Source organism: Solea solea, chromosome 12 (genome assembly GCF_958295425.1).
Source record: "Solea solea chromosome 12, fSolSol10.1, whole genome shotgun sequence".
NCBI classification, from domain to species: Eukaryota; Metazoa; Chordata; class Actinopteri; order Pleuronectiformes; family Soleidae; genus Solea; species Solea solea.
Genome location: NC_081145.1, coordinates 1,420,190 through 1,438,127, shown reverse-complemented (window position 1 = coordinate 1,438,127; position 17,938 = coordinate 1,420,190). Strand labels below are relative to the sequence as shown.

At 28.5% G+C, this 17,938-nt stretch overlaps 1 protein-coding gene across 6 annotated transcripts in view; it reads right to left on the bottom strand.

The window, feature by feature from the left end:
• Nucleotides 1-245, bottom strand: part of LOC131469775 (NACHT, LRR and PYD domains-containing protein 12-like) — a 29,948-nt gene extending 29,703 nt beyond the window's left edge. For all 6 annotated transcript variants that reach the window (XM_058645093.1, XM_058645097.1, XM_058645096.1 and 3 more), the window contains exon 1: nucleotides 134-245. The gene's annotated coding sequence lies outside the window, so the exon portion shown is untranslated. The remainder of the gene's footprint in view (nucleotides 1-133) is intronic.
• Nucleotides 246-17,938: the final 17,693 nt, after the last annotated feature.

The following is a 17,938-nucleotide window of genomic DNA, read 5'->3' as shown; positions in this document are numbered from 1 at the left end:
ACTTCAACTTCAACCAAAGTCATTTCCTGGTCACATACTTGTACTTTTACTCAAGTATCACTTTAAGGTACTTCACACACGCATCAAATCATCATATATAATCATATATTATTATAATCACGTCAACACTCACCATTGTGTCTTCGTGCTGCGCAGTTAAAATGGCGACTGGAGCAAAGTCACAGAATAGTTTCACTTTCACTTTCTCTGCTCCTCCCACAGTTTCCTGTGCAGTTCAGTGAGTCATGAACAGAGAAGGGTCTAGCTCAGGGGTGGGCAATTATTTTTCCCAGGGGGCCAAATGAGCAACTGAAAATATTTTGGATGGCCGGGCCAAAATGCCGAACTCAATTATGCATAATATACATTTTATTTCTATATAAAAAGCAGTAAATAGCATTGTTTTGACCGCTGGTAAGAGTGTATGTTATTATTTGGCAATTAAATAGCATTAGCTCCCTCAGCAGCTCCCGTGCAGCCGGGAGACAAACAGGGCAGCTGGGTGACTGTCCGCACTAAGAGGCGTAGTGTTAAGCCTAAGAGTCCTGTCCACCACCAACCTGTTCACACCTCAAACAAGTTTTCCCCTCTCAGCACCACACAGACTGAGAAACCAACTCTGGTGATTGGTGATTCCATCCTGAGGAACGTGAAAATAGCGACGCCAGCGACCACAGTCAAGTGTTTTCCCGGGGCCAGAGCGGGCGACATAGAATCTTATCTGAAACTGCTGGCTACAGATAAACGTAAATTCAGTAAAGTTATTATTCACGTCGGCAGTAATGACACCCGATTACGCCAATCGGAGGTCACTAAAGTTAATGTTAAGTCTGTGTGTAGGTACGCACAATCTATGTCGGACAACGTAATTTTCTCTGGTCCTTTGCCCAATGTGACCAGTGATGACATGTATAGCCACATGTCGTCATTCAATCGCTGGCTGTCGAGGTGGTGTCCAGAAAACAACATTGGGTTTTTAGATAACTGGCAAAACTTCTGGGAGAAACCTGGTCTCATGAAGAGAGACGGCGTCCATCCCACTTTGGATGGAGCAGCTCTCTTATCTAGCAGCTTAGAGCATTTTATTAGAAACCCATGACAATCCAGAGCTGAGACCAGGACACAGAGTTGCAGTCTTTCATGCTTCTCTGTGCTTCTTTCCGAGCAGTCACCTATTAAAAACCCCATAGAGACTGTGTCTGTCCCTCGACCTACTAAAGTAAAAACTAAAGTAAATAAAGTAAATAAATCAATAACAAACAGAAGAGGAGTTAGACATTCTAACTTAATAAAGATTAATACTAACAATAAAATAGAGTAAAAATAATACCACTTTTAAATGTGGACTATTAAATATTAGGTCACTCTCCTCAAAATCTGTTTTAATAAATGATCTCATTTCTGACAATTGTATTGATTTATTCTGTGTAACTGAAACTTGGTTACATGAAGAAGATTACGTTGGTCTAAATGAGTCAACTCCACCCACTCATGCTAATACCCATATTCTTAGAAGCTCAGGCCGAGGAGGAGGTGTAGCAGCCATTTTTAATACTAGATTATTAATCAATCCCAAACCCAAACTAGGATATTCATCGTTTGAAAGCCTTATTCTTAATCTAGCTCATCCTAATTGGAAATCACAAAAACCAGTTATGATAGTCACAGTTTATCGTCCACCTGCTCCTTATTCAGAGTTCCTATCAGAGTTCTCTGAGTTCTTATCTGAGTTGGTGCTTAAGACAGATAAAATCATAATTGTAGGGGATTTCAACATCCATGTAGATGTTGACCGTGATAGTCTTAGCTGCGCATTTAACTCGCTGTTGGAATCAATAGGTTTTATTCAACACGTTAATAAACCAACTCATCGCCTTAATCACACCCTCGACCTTGTTTTAACTTATGGTATTGATATTGATAACTTAAACATAGTTCCTCAAAACCCTCTCCTTACTGATCATTATTTACTCACATTTAATTGTACAATAATGAACTACAATAACATAAATAAGAAATACTGTCTGATAATAATATTAATACATTCAAAGAGACAGTGCAACCTTTATTTAACTCGGTGCCATATGTCAGTACATCTGAAGGTACCGTTTGTGATTTTACTCCCGCCCTCATAGATAACCTTGTTGATAGTACAGCAGCCTCACTGCGTACTACATTAGATTGTGTTGCCCCTCTGAAAAAGAAGGTGGTGAATCAGATGAGACGAGCACCATGGTTTAACTCCAATACTCGTGCTCTTAAACAGGCGTTACGTAGATTAGAAAGAACATGGCGTTCCAATAACCTAGAGGAATTTTATATAGCCTGGAAAGATGGTTTTGTAGCTTACAAAAAAGCCCTACACAAAGCTAGAGCTGCCTATTATTCTTCTCTAATTGAAGAAAATAAGAATAATCATAGGTTTGTTTTCAGCACTGTAGCCAGGCTGACACAGAGCCACAGCTCCACTGAACCATCTATTCCTTTAACACTGAGCAGTGATGACTTTATGAACTTTTTTGTGAATAAAATAACATCAATTAGAATAAATATTGATCATCTCCTCCCTCATATTGGGACTGACTCATGTTTTAGCACAAGAGCTTTAGAAGCACCAGGTGCACAGTTAGACAGTTTCTCCCCTATAGATCTCCCTGAATTAACATCATTAGTTTCATCATCTAAGCCATCAACCTGTCAGTTAGATCCTATCCCCACCAAACTGTTTAAAGATGTCTTTCCTTTAATTAACAGCTCTATATTAACTCAAATTAATCTATCCTTATTAACTGGATATGTGCCCCAAACGTTTAAAATAGCAGTTATTAAACCCCTTCTCAAAAAAGCGACCCTTGACCCAGATATTTTAGCTAATTACCGACCTATATCTAATCTTCCCTTTGTTTCTAAAATCTTAGAAAAAGTAGTTGCTAATCAACTATGTGAATATTTGCGCATTAATGGCCTGTTTGAAGATTTTCAGTCAGGTTTTAGATTAAACCATAGCACAGAAACAGCACTAGTTAAAGTTAGTAATGATCTTCTCTTGGCTTCAGATAATGGTCTAGTCTCTTTACTTGTCCTGTTGGATCTTAGTGCTGCATTTGACACAAAAGATCATAATATTCTACTGCAGAGACTGGAGCAGACTCTTGGTATCACAGGTGCTGCCCTCTGCTGGTTTAAATCATACTTATCTGATAGATTCCAGTTTGTTCATGTTAATGATAAAGCCTCACTACAAACAACAGTTAATTGTGGAGTTCCACAAGGCTCAGTGCTTGGGCCTATACTTTTTACCTTATATATGCTTCCTCTAGGGAACATTATTAGAAAGCACAACATACATTTTCATTGTTATGCAGATGACACACAGCTTTATTTATCAATGAGGCCAGATGAAATAAATCAGGTTGTTCAACTCCAGGAATGTCTCAGAGACATTAAGTCCTGGATGACCTGTAACTTTCTACTTTTAAACTTTTATACTCGGCCCTAAACACCTCAGAGAAAAACTTTCCGATCACATTGTCACTTTAGATGACATCACCCTGGCTTCCAGTTCCACTGTGAGGAACCTTGGAGTTACTTTTGACCAGGAAATGTCATTTGACTCACACATTAAACTAATTTCCAGAACAGCCTTCTTCCACCTGCGGAACATTAAGAAAATTAGAAACATTCTGTCTTTACAGGATGCTGAAAAACTAGTTCATGCTTTTGTTACATCTAGATTAGATTACTGTAACTCCTTATTATCAGGATGTTCCAACAAGTCTGTTAGAACCCTTCAGTTAATTCAAAATGCTGCAGCACGAGTTCTGACAGGAACTAGAAAGAGAGACCATATATCTCCAGTGTTAGCTTCTCTACACTGGCTCCACCCACAGTTTAGAATTCAATTTAAAATCCTCCTCCTCACGTACAAAGCACTTAATGGTCACGCCCCTTCATACCTGAAAAACTTAGTCTTACCTTATCGCCCTAATAGACCACTTAGGTCACAAAATACAGGCTTACTTGTGGTTCCTAGAGTCTGCAAGAGCAGAATGGGAGGCAGAGCCTTTAGTTACCAGGCTCCTCCTCTCCTGTGGAACCAGCTCCCAATGATAGTTCGGGGGGCGGACACTCTCTCTGTATTTAAAGTTAAACTTAAAACTTTCCTTTTTGATAAAGCTTATAGTTAGAGCTGGTTCAGGGAAACCTGGACCATCTCTTAGTTATGCTGCTATAGACCTAGACTGCTGGGGGATTTTTTAATCTGTGGTGCACGCACATTCACTCTCTCACACTCAGGATATGATTTTGACTTTTTATATGTCATTAACCTTGTCTCTTTCTCTCCCTAGTTTGTGTATTTCCTTCCTTCCCTCTCTCTCTCTCTCTCTGTATTCTTATCATGCAGGTTGCGGGACCAAGATCCAGTTTTCGAGGCTACCCACATCATCACCATTATTATTGTGCTATAATTAAAAAGTCGATATCATTAATTGTATTAACTTGTAACTTGATACAGTTGTTGTGTATCTGCTCCTGGTCTCTCTCTCTCTTCTGTCTCTACCTCATCTCCCTCTTGTCCTTTCTCTCCCCCCTCCCCTTTCTGTCCTCCACCTCTCCTCTGTCCCAGATTTTCCTTTCACCCCAACCGGTCGAGGCAGATGACTGCACATTTCTGAGCCTGGTTCTGCCAGAGATTTCTTCCTGTTAAGAGGGAGTTTTTTCTCTCCACTGATGCCTAGTGCTTGCTCATTGTGTGAACTGTTGGGGTTCTCTGCTCTCTTTGATGTTGTCTATGTACAGTGCCCTGAGATAATGTATGTTATGATTTAGCGCTATACAAATAAAATTGAATTGAATTGAATTGAAAAGGTGAGGTTAGCTTTCAAAAATATCATTTATTCAAATAGAATTTCCAAAATGATAAAGAAAATGTGAAACATTTGACTCATTTTCAGTCACATTAATAACAAAGGGCATTTTAAGTTTCATATACTATTTAAACAAGGATTTTCTTAGCTTTCTAAAGACATCACATCATCTTTGTAGCCAAAATACTCTGATGAAATGAACTGTTGTAGTAACAACATCAACCACATGGCTAAGTTTTAGCACTGACTTGCACAATGCTTGCTGATGAATAATACAATAAATAAACACCAATTTCTGCTCTGCGTTGAGTTCACTCAGTTTATTTGCATTTTTTTCAAAAGCCCAACATTTTTCACCGTCAGATTCTGACATCCATCCGTAGTGACACCTGCCAGTCTGTCCCGTTCGAGTCCCAGTTTGTCCATGCATGCGTTTTATCACGTCGATACAATATAGTATCACGTGTATATAATGATCACGTCGATACAATATAGTATCACGTGTATATAATGATCACGTCGATACAATATAGTATCACGTGTATATAATGATCACGTCGATACAATATAGTATCACGTGTATATAATGATCACGTCGATACAATATAGTATCACGTGTATATAATGATCACGTCGATACAATATAGTATCACGTTTATATAATTATCACGTCGATACAATATAGTATCACGTGTATATAATGATCACGTCGATACAATATAGTATCACGTTTATATAATTATCACAATATAGTATCACGTGTATATAATGATCACGTCGATACAATATAGTATCACGTGTATATAATGATCACGTCGATACAATATAGTATCACGTTTATATAATTATCACGTCGATACAATATAGTATCACGTTTATATAATTATCACAATATAGTATCACGTGTATATAATGATCACGTCGATACAATATAGTATCACGTGTATATAATGATCACGTCGATACAATATAGTATCACGTTTATATAATTATCACGTCGATACAATATAGTATCACGTTTATATAATTATCACAATATAGTATCACGTGTATATAATGATCACGTCGATACAATATAGTATCACGTGTATATAATTATCACGTTGATACAATATAGTATCACGTGTATATAATTATCACGTCGATACAATATAGTATCACGTTTATATAATTATCACAATATAGTATCACGTGTATATAATGATCACGTCGATACAATATAGTATCACGTGTATATAATGATCACGTCGATACAATATAGTATCACGTTTATATAATTATCACGTCGATACAATATAGTATCACGTGTATATAATTATCACGTTGATACAATATAGTATCACGTGTATATTATATCACGTTTATACAACATAGTATCACGTGTATATAATTATCACGTTGATTCAATATAGTATCACGTGTATATAATTATCACGTTGATACAATATAGTATCACGTGTATATAATTATCACGTTGATACAATATAGTATCACGTGTATATAATTATCACGTTGATTCAATATAGTATCACGTGTATATAATTATCACGTTGATACAATATAGTATCACGTGTATATAATTATCACTTTGATACAATATAGTATCACGTGTATATAATTATCACGTTGATACAATATAGCATCACGTTTATATAATTATCACGTTTATACAATGTAGTATCACGTGTATATAATTATCACGTTTATACAATATAGTATCACGTGTATATAATTATCACGTTTATACAATATAGTATCACGTTTATACAATATAGTATCACGTTTATATAATTATCACGTTGATACAATATAGTATCACGTTTATATAATTATCACCTTATACAATATAGTATCACGTTTATATAATTATCACGTTGATACAGTATAGTATCACGTTTATATAATTATCACGTTGATACAGTATAGTATCACGTTTATATAATTATCACGTTGATACAATATAGTATCACGTTTATATAATTATCACGTTTATACAATATAGTATCACGTTTATATAATTATCACGTTATACAATATAGTATCACGTTTATAAAATTATCACGTTGATACAATATAATATCACGTTTATATAATTATCACGTTGATACAATATAGTATCACGTTTATATAATTATCACCTTATACAATATAGTATCACGTGTATATAATTATCACGTTTATACAATATAGTATCACGTTTATATAATTATCACGTTATACAATATAGTATCACGTGTATATAATTATCACGTTTATACAATATAGTATCACGTTTATATAATTATCACTTGATACAATATAGTATCACGTTTATATAATTATCACGTTTATACAATATAGTATCACGTTTATATAATTATCACGTTGATACAATATAGTATCACGTTTATATAATTATCACGTTGATACAATATAGTATCACGTGTATATAATTATCACGTTTATATAATTATCACGTTGATACAATATAGTATCACGTTTATATAATTATCACGTTGATACAATATAGTATCACGTTTATATAATTATCACGTTATACAATATAGTATCACGTTTATATAATTATCACGTTATACAATATAGTATCACGTTTATATAATTATCACGTTGATACAATATAGTATCACGTTTATATAATTATCACGTTATACAATATAGTATCACGTGTATATAATTATCACTTTGATACAATATAGTATCACGTTTATATAATTATCACTTTGATACAATATAGTATCACGTTTATATAATTATCACGTTTATACAGTATAGTATCACGTTTATATAATTATCACGTTGATACAATATAGTATCACGTTTATATAATTATCACGTTTATACAATATAGTATCACGTTTATATAATTATCACGTTGATACAATATAGTATCACGTTTATATAATTATCACGTTATACAATATAGTATCACGTTTATATAATTATCACGTTATACAATATAGTATCACGTTTATATAATTATCACGTTGATACAATATAGTATCACGTTTATATAATTATCACGTTTATACAATATAGTATCACGTTTATATAATTATCACGTTATACAATATAGTATCACGTGTATATAATTATCACGTTATACAATATAGTATCACGTTTATATAATTATCACTTTGATACAATATAGTATCACGTTTATATAATTATCACGTTTATACAATATAGTATTACGTTTATATAATTATCACGTTTATACAATATAGTATCACGTTTATATAATTATCACGTTTATACAATATAGTATCACGTTTATATAATTATCACGTTGATACAATATAGTATCACGTTTATATAATTATCACGTTTATACAATATAGTATCACGTTTATATAATTATCACGTTGATACAATATAGTATCACGTTTATATAATTATCACGTTTATACAATATAGTATCACGTTTATATAATTATCACGTTTATACAATATAGTATCACGTTTATATAATTATCACGTTGATACAATATAGTATCACGTTTATATAATTATCACGTTTATACAATATAGTATCACGTTTATATAATTATCACGTTTATACAATATAGTATCACGTTTATATAATTATCACGTTGATACAATATAGTATCACGTTTATATAATTATCACGTTTATACAATATAGTATCACGTTTATATAATTATCACGTTATACAATATAGTATCACGTTTATATAATTATCACGTTGATACAATATAGTATCACGTTTATATAATTATCACGTTGATACAATATAGTATCACGTTTATATAATTATCACGTTTATACAATATAGTATCACGTTTATATAATTATCACGTTATACAATATAGTATCACGTTTATATAATTATCACGTTGATACAATATAGTATCACGTTTATATAATTATCACGTTTATACAATATAGTATCACGTTTATATAATTATCACGTTGATACAATATAGTATCACGTTTATATAATTATCACGTTGATACAATATAGTATCACGTTTATATAATTATCACGTTTATACAATATAGTATCACGTTTATATAATTATCACGTTATACAATATAGTATCACGTTTATATAATTATCACGTTGATACAATATAGTATCACGTTTATATAATTATCACGTTATACAATATAGTATCACGTGTATATAATTATCACGTTGATACAATATAGTATCACGTTTATATAATTATCACTTTGATACAATATAGTATCACGTTTATATAATTATCTTGTTTATACAATATAGTATTACGTTTATATAATTATCACGTTTATACAATATAGTATCACATTTATATAATTATCACGTTTATACAATATAGTATCATGTTTATATAATTATCACGTTTATACAATATAGTATCACGTTTATATAATTATCACGTTGATACACTCATAGTATCATGTTTATATAATTATCACGTTTATACAATATAGTATCACGTTTATATAATTATCACGTTGATACAATATAGTATCATGTTTATATAATTATCACGTTGATACAATATAGTATCACGTTTATATAATTATCACGTTTATACAATATAGTATTACGTTTATATAATTATCACGTTTATACAATATAGTATCACGTTTATATAATTATCACGTTTATACAATATAGTATCATGTTTATATAATTATCACGTTGATACAATATAGTATCACGTTTATATAATTATCACGTTGATACAATATAGTATCATGTTTATATAATTATCACGTTGATACAATATAGTATCACGTTTATATAATTATCACGTTGATACAATATAGTATCACGTTTATATAATTATCACTTTGATACAATATAGTATCACGTTTATATAATTATCACTTTTATACAATATAGTATCACGTGTATATAATTATCACTTTGATACAATATAGTATCACGTTTATATAATTATCATGTTTATACAATATAGTATCACATTTATATAATTATCACGTTTATACAATATAGTATCACGTTTATACAATATAGTATCACGTTTATATAATTATCACGTTTATACAATATAGTATCACATTTATACAATATAGTATCACGTGTATATAATTATCACTTTGATACAATATAGTATCACGTTTATATAATTATCACGTGATACTATATAGTATCACGTTTATATAATTATCACGTTGATACAATATAGTATCACGTTTATATAATTATCACGTTTATACAATATAGTATCACGTTTATATAATGATCACGTTGATACAATATAGTATCACGTGTATATAATTATCACTTTGATACAATATAGTATCACGTTTATATAATTATCACGTGATACTATATAGTATCACGTTTATATAATTATCACGTTGATACAATATAGTATCACGTTTATATAATTATCACGTTGATACAATATAGTATCACGTTTATATAATGATCACGTTGATACAATATAGTATCACGTTTATATAATTATCACGTTGATACAATATAGTATCACGTTTATATAATTATCACGTTATACAATATAGTATCACGTGTATATAATTATCACGTTGATACAATATAGTATCACGTTTATATAATTATCACTTTGATACAATATAGTATCACGTTTATATAATTATCACGTTTATACAATATAGTATTACGTTTATATAATTATCACGTTTATACAATATAGTATCACATTTATATAATTATCACGTTTATACAATATAGTATCATGTTTATATAATTATCACGTTTATACAATATAGTATCACGTGTATATAATGATCACGTCGATACAATATAGTATCACGTGTATATAATGATCACGTCGATACAATATAGTATCACGTGTATATAATGATCACGTCGATACAATATAGTATCACGTGTATATAATGATCACGTCGATACAATATAGTATCACGTTTATATAATTATCACGTCGATACAATATAGTATCACGTGTATATAATGATCACGTCGATACAATATAGTATCACGTTTATATAATTATCACAATATAGTATCACGTGTATATAATGATCACGTCGATACAATATAGTATCACGTGTATATAATGATCACGTCGATACAATATAGTATCACGTTTATATAATTATCACGTCGATACAATATAGTATCACGTTTATATAATTATCACAATATAGTATCACGTGTATATAATGATCACGTCGATACAATATAGTATCACGTGTATATAATGATCACGTCGATACAATATAGTATCACGTTTATATAATTATCACGTCGATACAATATAGTATCACGTTTATATAATTATCACAATATAGTATCACGTGTATATAATGATCACGTCGATACAATATAGTATCACGTGTATATAATTATCACGTTGATACAATATAGTATCACGTGTATATAATTATCACGTCGATACAATATAGTATCACGTTTATATAATTATCACAATATAGTATCACGTGTATATAATGATCACGTCGATACAATATAGTATCACGTGTATATAATGATCACGTCGATACAATATAGTATCACGTTTATATAATTATCACGTCGATACAATATAGTATCACGTGTATATAATTATCACGTTGATACAATATAGTATCACGTGTATATTATATCACGTTTATACAACATAGTATCACGTGTATATAATTATCACGTTGATTCAATATAGTATCACGTGTATATAATTATCACGTTGATACAATATAGTATCACGTGTATATAATTATCACGTTGATACAATATAGTATCACGTGTATATAATTATCACGTCGATACAATATAGTATCACGTGTATATAATGATCACGTCGATACAATATAGTATCACGTTTATATAATTATCACAATATAGTATCACGTGTATATAATGATCACGTCGATACAATATAGTATCACGTGTATATAATGATCACGTCGATACAATATAGTATCACGTGTATATAATGATCACGTCGATACAATATAGTATCACGTGTATATAATGATCACGTCGATACAATATAGTATCACGTTTATATAATTATCACGTCGATACAATATAGTATCACGTGTATATAATGATCACGTCGATACAATATAGTATCACGTTTATATAATTATCACAATATAGTATCACGTGTATATAATGATCACGTCGATACAATATAGTATCACGTGTATATAATGATCACGTCGATACAATATAGTATCACGTTTATATAATTATCACGTCGATACAATATAGTATCACGTTTATATAATTATCACAATATAGTATCACGTGTATATAATGATCACGTCGATACAATATAGTATCACGTGTATATAATGATCACGTCGATACAATATAGTATCACGTTTATATAATTATCACGTCGATACAATATAGTATCACGTTTATATAATTATCACAATATAGTATCACGTGTATATAATGATCACGTCGATACAATATAGTATCACGTGTATATAATTATCACGTTGATACAATATAGTATCACGTGTATATAATTATCACGTCGATACAATATAGTATCACGTTTATATAATTATCACAATATAGTATCACGTGTATATAATGATCACGTCGATACAATATAGTATCACGTGTATATAATGATCACGTCGATACAATATAGTATCACGTTTATATAATTATCACGTCGATACAATATAGTATCACGTGTATATAATTATCACGTTGATACAATATAGTATCACGTGTATATTATATCACGTTTATACAACATAGTATCACGTGTATATAATTATCACGTTGATTCAATATAGTATCACGTGTATATAATTATCACGTTGATACAATATAGTATCACGTGTATATAATTATCACGTTGATACAATATAGTATCACGTGTATATAATTATCACGTTGATTCAATATAGTATCACGTGTATATAATTATCACGTTGATACAATATAGTATCACGTGTATATAATTATCACTTTGATACAATATAGTATCACGTGTATATAATTATCACGTTGATACAATATAGCATCACGTTTATATAATTATCACGTTTATACAATGTAGTATCACGTGTATATAATTATCACGTTTATACAATATAGTATCACGTGTATATAATTATCACGTTTATACAATATAGTATCACGTTTATACAATATAGTATCACGTTTATATAATTATCACGTTGATACAATATAGTATCACGTTTATATAATTATCACCTTATACAATATAGTATCACGTTTATATAATTATCACGTTGATACAGTATAGTATCACGTTTATATAATTATCACGTTGATACAGTATAGTATCACGTTTATATAATTATCACGTTGATACAATATAGTATCACGTTTATATAATTATCACGTTTATACAATATAGTATCACGTTTATATAATTATCACGTTATACAATATAGTATCACGTTTATAAAATTATCACGTTGATACAATATAATATCACGTTTATATAATTATCACGTTGATACAATATAGTATCACGTTTATATAATTATCACCTTATACAATATAGTATCACGTGTATATAATTATCACGTTTATACAATATAGTATCACGTTTATATAATTATCACGTTATACAATATAGTATCACGTGTATATAATTATCACGTTTATACAATATAGTATCACGTTTATATAATTATCACTTGATACAATATAGTATCACGTTTATATAATTATCACGTTTATACAATATAGTATCACGTTTATATAATTATCACGTTGATACAATATAGTATCACGTTTATATAATTATCACGTTGATACAATATAGTATCACGTGTATATAATTATCACGTTTATATAATTATCACGTTGATACAATATAGTATCACGTTTATATAATTATCACGTTTATACAATATAGTATCACGTTTATATAATTATCACGTTATACAATATAGTATCACGTTTATATAATTATCACGTTATACAATATAGTATCACGTTTATATAATTATCACGTTGATACAATATAGTATCACGTTTATATAATTATCACGTTTATACAATATAGTATCACGTTTATATAATTATCACGTTATACAATATAGTATCACGTGTATATAATTATCACTTTGATACAATATAGTATCACGTTTATATAATTATCACTTTGATACAATATAGTATCACGTTTATATAATTATCACGTTTATACAGTATAGTATCACGTTTATATAATTATCACGTTGATACAATATAGTATCACGTTTATATAATTATCACGTTTATACAATATAGTATCACGTTTATATAATTATCACGTTGATACAATATAGTATCACGTTTATATAATTATCACGTTATACAATATAGTATCACGTTTATATAATTATCACGTTATACAATATAGTATCACGTTTATATAATTATCACGTTGATACAATATAGTATCACGTTTATATAATTATCACGTTTATACAATATAGTATCACGTTTATATAATTATCACGTTATACAATATAGTATCACGTGTATATAATTATCACGTTATACAATATAGTATCACGTTTATATAATTATCACTTTGATACAATATAGTATCACGTTTATATAATTATCACGTTTATACAATATAGTATTACGTTTATATAATTATCACGTTTATACAATATAGTATCACGTTTATATAATTATCACGTTTATACAATATAGTATCACGTTTATATAATTATCACGTTGATACAATATAGTATCACGTTTATATAATTATCACGTTTATACAATATAGTATCACGTTTATATAATTATCACGTTGATACAATATAGTATCACGTTTATATAATTATCACGTTTATACAATATAGTATCACGTTTATATAATTATCACGTTTATACAATATAGTATCACGTTTATATAATTATCACGTTGATACAATATAGTATCACGTTTATATAATTATCACGTTTATACAATATAGTATCACGTTTATATAATTATCACGTTTATACAATATAGTATCACGTTTATATAATTATCACGTTGATACAATATAGTATCACGTTTATATAATTATCACGTTTATACAATATAGTATCACGTTTATATAATTATCACGTTATACAATATAGTATCACGTTTATATAATTATCACGTTGATACAATATAGTATCACGTTTATATAATTATCACGTTGATACAATATAGTATCACGTTTATATAATTATCACGTTTATACAATATAGTATCACGTTTATATAATTATCACGTTATACAATATAGTATCACGTTTATATAATTATCACGTTGATACAATATAGTATCACGTTTATATAATTATCACGTTTATACAATATAGTATCACGTTTATATAATTATCACGTTGATACAATATAGTATCACGTTTATATAATTATCACGTTGATACAATATAGTATCACGTTTATATAATTATCACGTTTATACAATATAGTATCACGTTTATATAATTATCACGTTATACAATATAGTATCACGTTTATATAATTATCACGTTGATACAATATAGTATCACGTTTATATAATTATCACGTTATACAATATAGTATCACGTGTATATAATTATCACGTTGATACAATATAGTATCACGTTTATATAATTATCACTTTGATACAATATAGTATCACGTTTATATAATTATCTTGTTTATACAATATAGTATTACGTTTATATAATTATCACGTTTATACAATATAGTATCACATTTATATAATTATCACGTTTATACAATATAGTATCATGTTTATATAATTATCACGTTTATACAATATAGTATCACGTTTATATAATTATCACGTTGATACACTCATAGTATCATGTTTATATAATTATCACGTTTATACAATATAGTATCACGTTTATATAATTATCACGTTGATACAATATAGTATCATGTTTATATAATTATCACGTTGATACAATATAGTATCACGTTTATATAATTATCACGTTTATACAATATAGTATTACGTTTATATAATTATCACGTTTATACAATATAGTATCACGTTTATATAATTATCACGTTTATACAATATAGTATCATGTTTATATAATTATCACGTTGATACAATATAGTATCACGTTTATATAATTATCACGTTGATACAATATAGTATCATGTTTATATAATTATCACGTTGATACAATATAGTATCACGTTTATATAATTATCACGTTGATACAATATAGTATCACGTTTATATAATTATCACTTTGATACAATATAGTATCACGTTTATATAATTATCACTTTTATACAATATAGTATCACGTGTATATAATTATCACTTTGATACAATATAGTATCACGTTTATATAATTATCATGTTTATACAATATAGTATCACATTTATATAATTATCACGTTTATACAATATAGTATCACGTTTATACAATATAGTATCACGTTTATATAATTATCACGTTTATACAATATAGTATCACATTTATACAATATAGTATCACGTGTATATAATTATCACTTTGATACAATATAGTATCACGTTTATATAATTATCACGTGATACTATATAGTATCACGTTTATATAATTATCACGTTGATACAATATAGTATCACGTTTATATAATTATCACGTTTATACAATATAGTATCACGTTTATATAATGATCACGTTGATACAATATAGTATCACGTGTATATAATTATCACTTTGATACAATATAGTATCACGTTTATATAATTATCACGTGATACTATATAGTATCACGTTTATATAATTATCACGTTGATACAATATAGTATCACGTTTATATAATTATCACGTTGATACAATATAGTATCACGTTTATATAATGATCACGTTGATACAATATAGTATCACGTTTATATAATTATCACGTTGATACAATATAGTATCACGTTTATATAATTATCACGTTATACAATATAGTATCACGTGTATATAATTATCACGTTGATACAATATAGTATCACGTTTATATAATTATCACTTTGATACAATATAGTATCACGTTTATATAATTATCACGTTTATACAATATAGTATTACGTTTATATAATTATCACGTTTATACAATATAGTATCACATTTATATAATTATCACGTTTATACAATATAGTATCATGTTTATATAATTATCACGTTTATACAATATAGTATCACGTGTATATAATGATCACGTCGATACAATATAGTATCACGTGTATATAATGATCACGTCGATACAATATAGTATCACGTGTATATAATGATCACGTCGATACAATATAGTATCACGTGTATATAATGATCACGTCGATACAATATAGTATCACGTTTATATAATTATCACGTCGATACAATATAGTATCACGTGTATATAATGATCACGTCGATACAATATAGTATCACGTTTATATAATTATCACAATATAGTATCACGTGTATATAATGATCACGTCGATACAATATAGTATCACGTGTATATAATGATCACGTCGATACAATATAGTATCACGTTTATATAATTATCACAATATAGTATCACGTGTATATAATGATCACGTTGATACAATATAGTATCACGTTTATATAATTATCACTTTGATACAATATAGTATCACGTTTATATAATTATCACGTTTATACAATATAGTATCACGTGTATATAATTATCACTTTGATACAATATAGTATCACGTTTATATAATTATCATGTTTATACAATATAGTATCACATTTATATAATTATCACGTTTATACAATATAGTATCACGTTTATACAATATAGTATCACGTTTATATAATTATCACGTTTATACAATATAGTATCACATTTATACAATATAGTATCACGTGTATATAATTATCACTTTGATACAATATAGTATCACGTTTATATAATTATCACGTGATACTATATAGTATCACGTTTATATAATTATCACGTTGATACAATATAGTATCACGTTTATATAATTATCACGTTTATACAATATAGTATCACGTTTATATAATGATCACGTTGATACAATATAGTATCACGTGTATATAATTATCACTTTGATACAATATAGTATCACGTTTATATAATTATCACGTGATACTATATAGTATCACGTTTATATAATTATCACGTTGATACA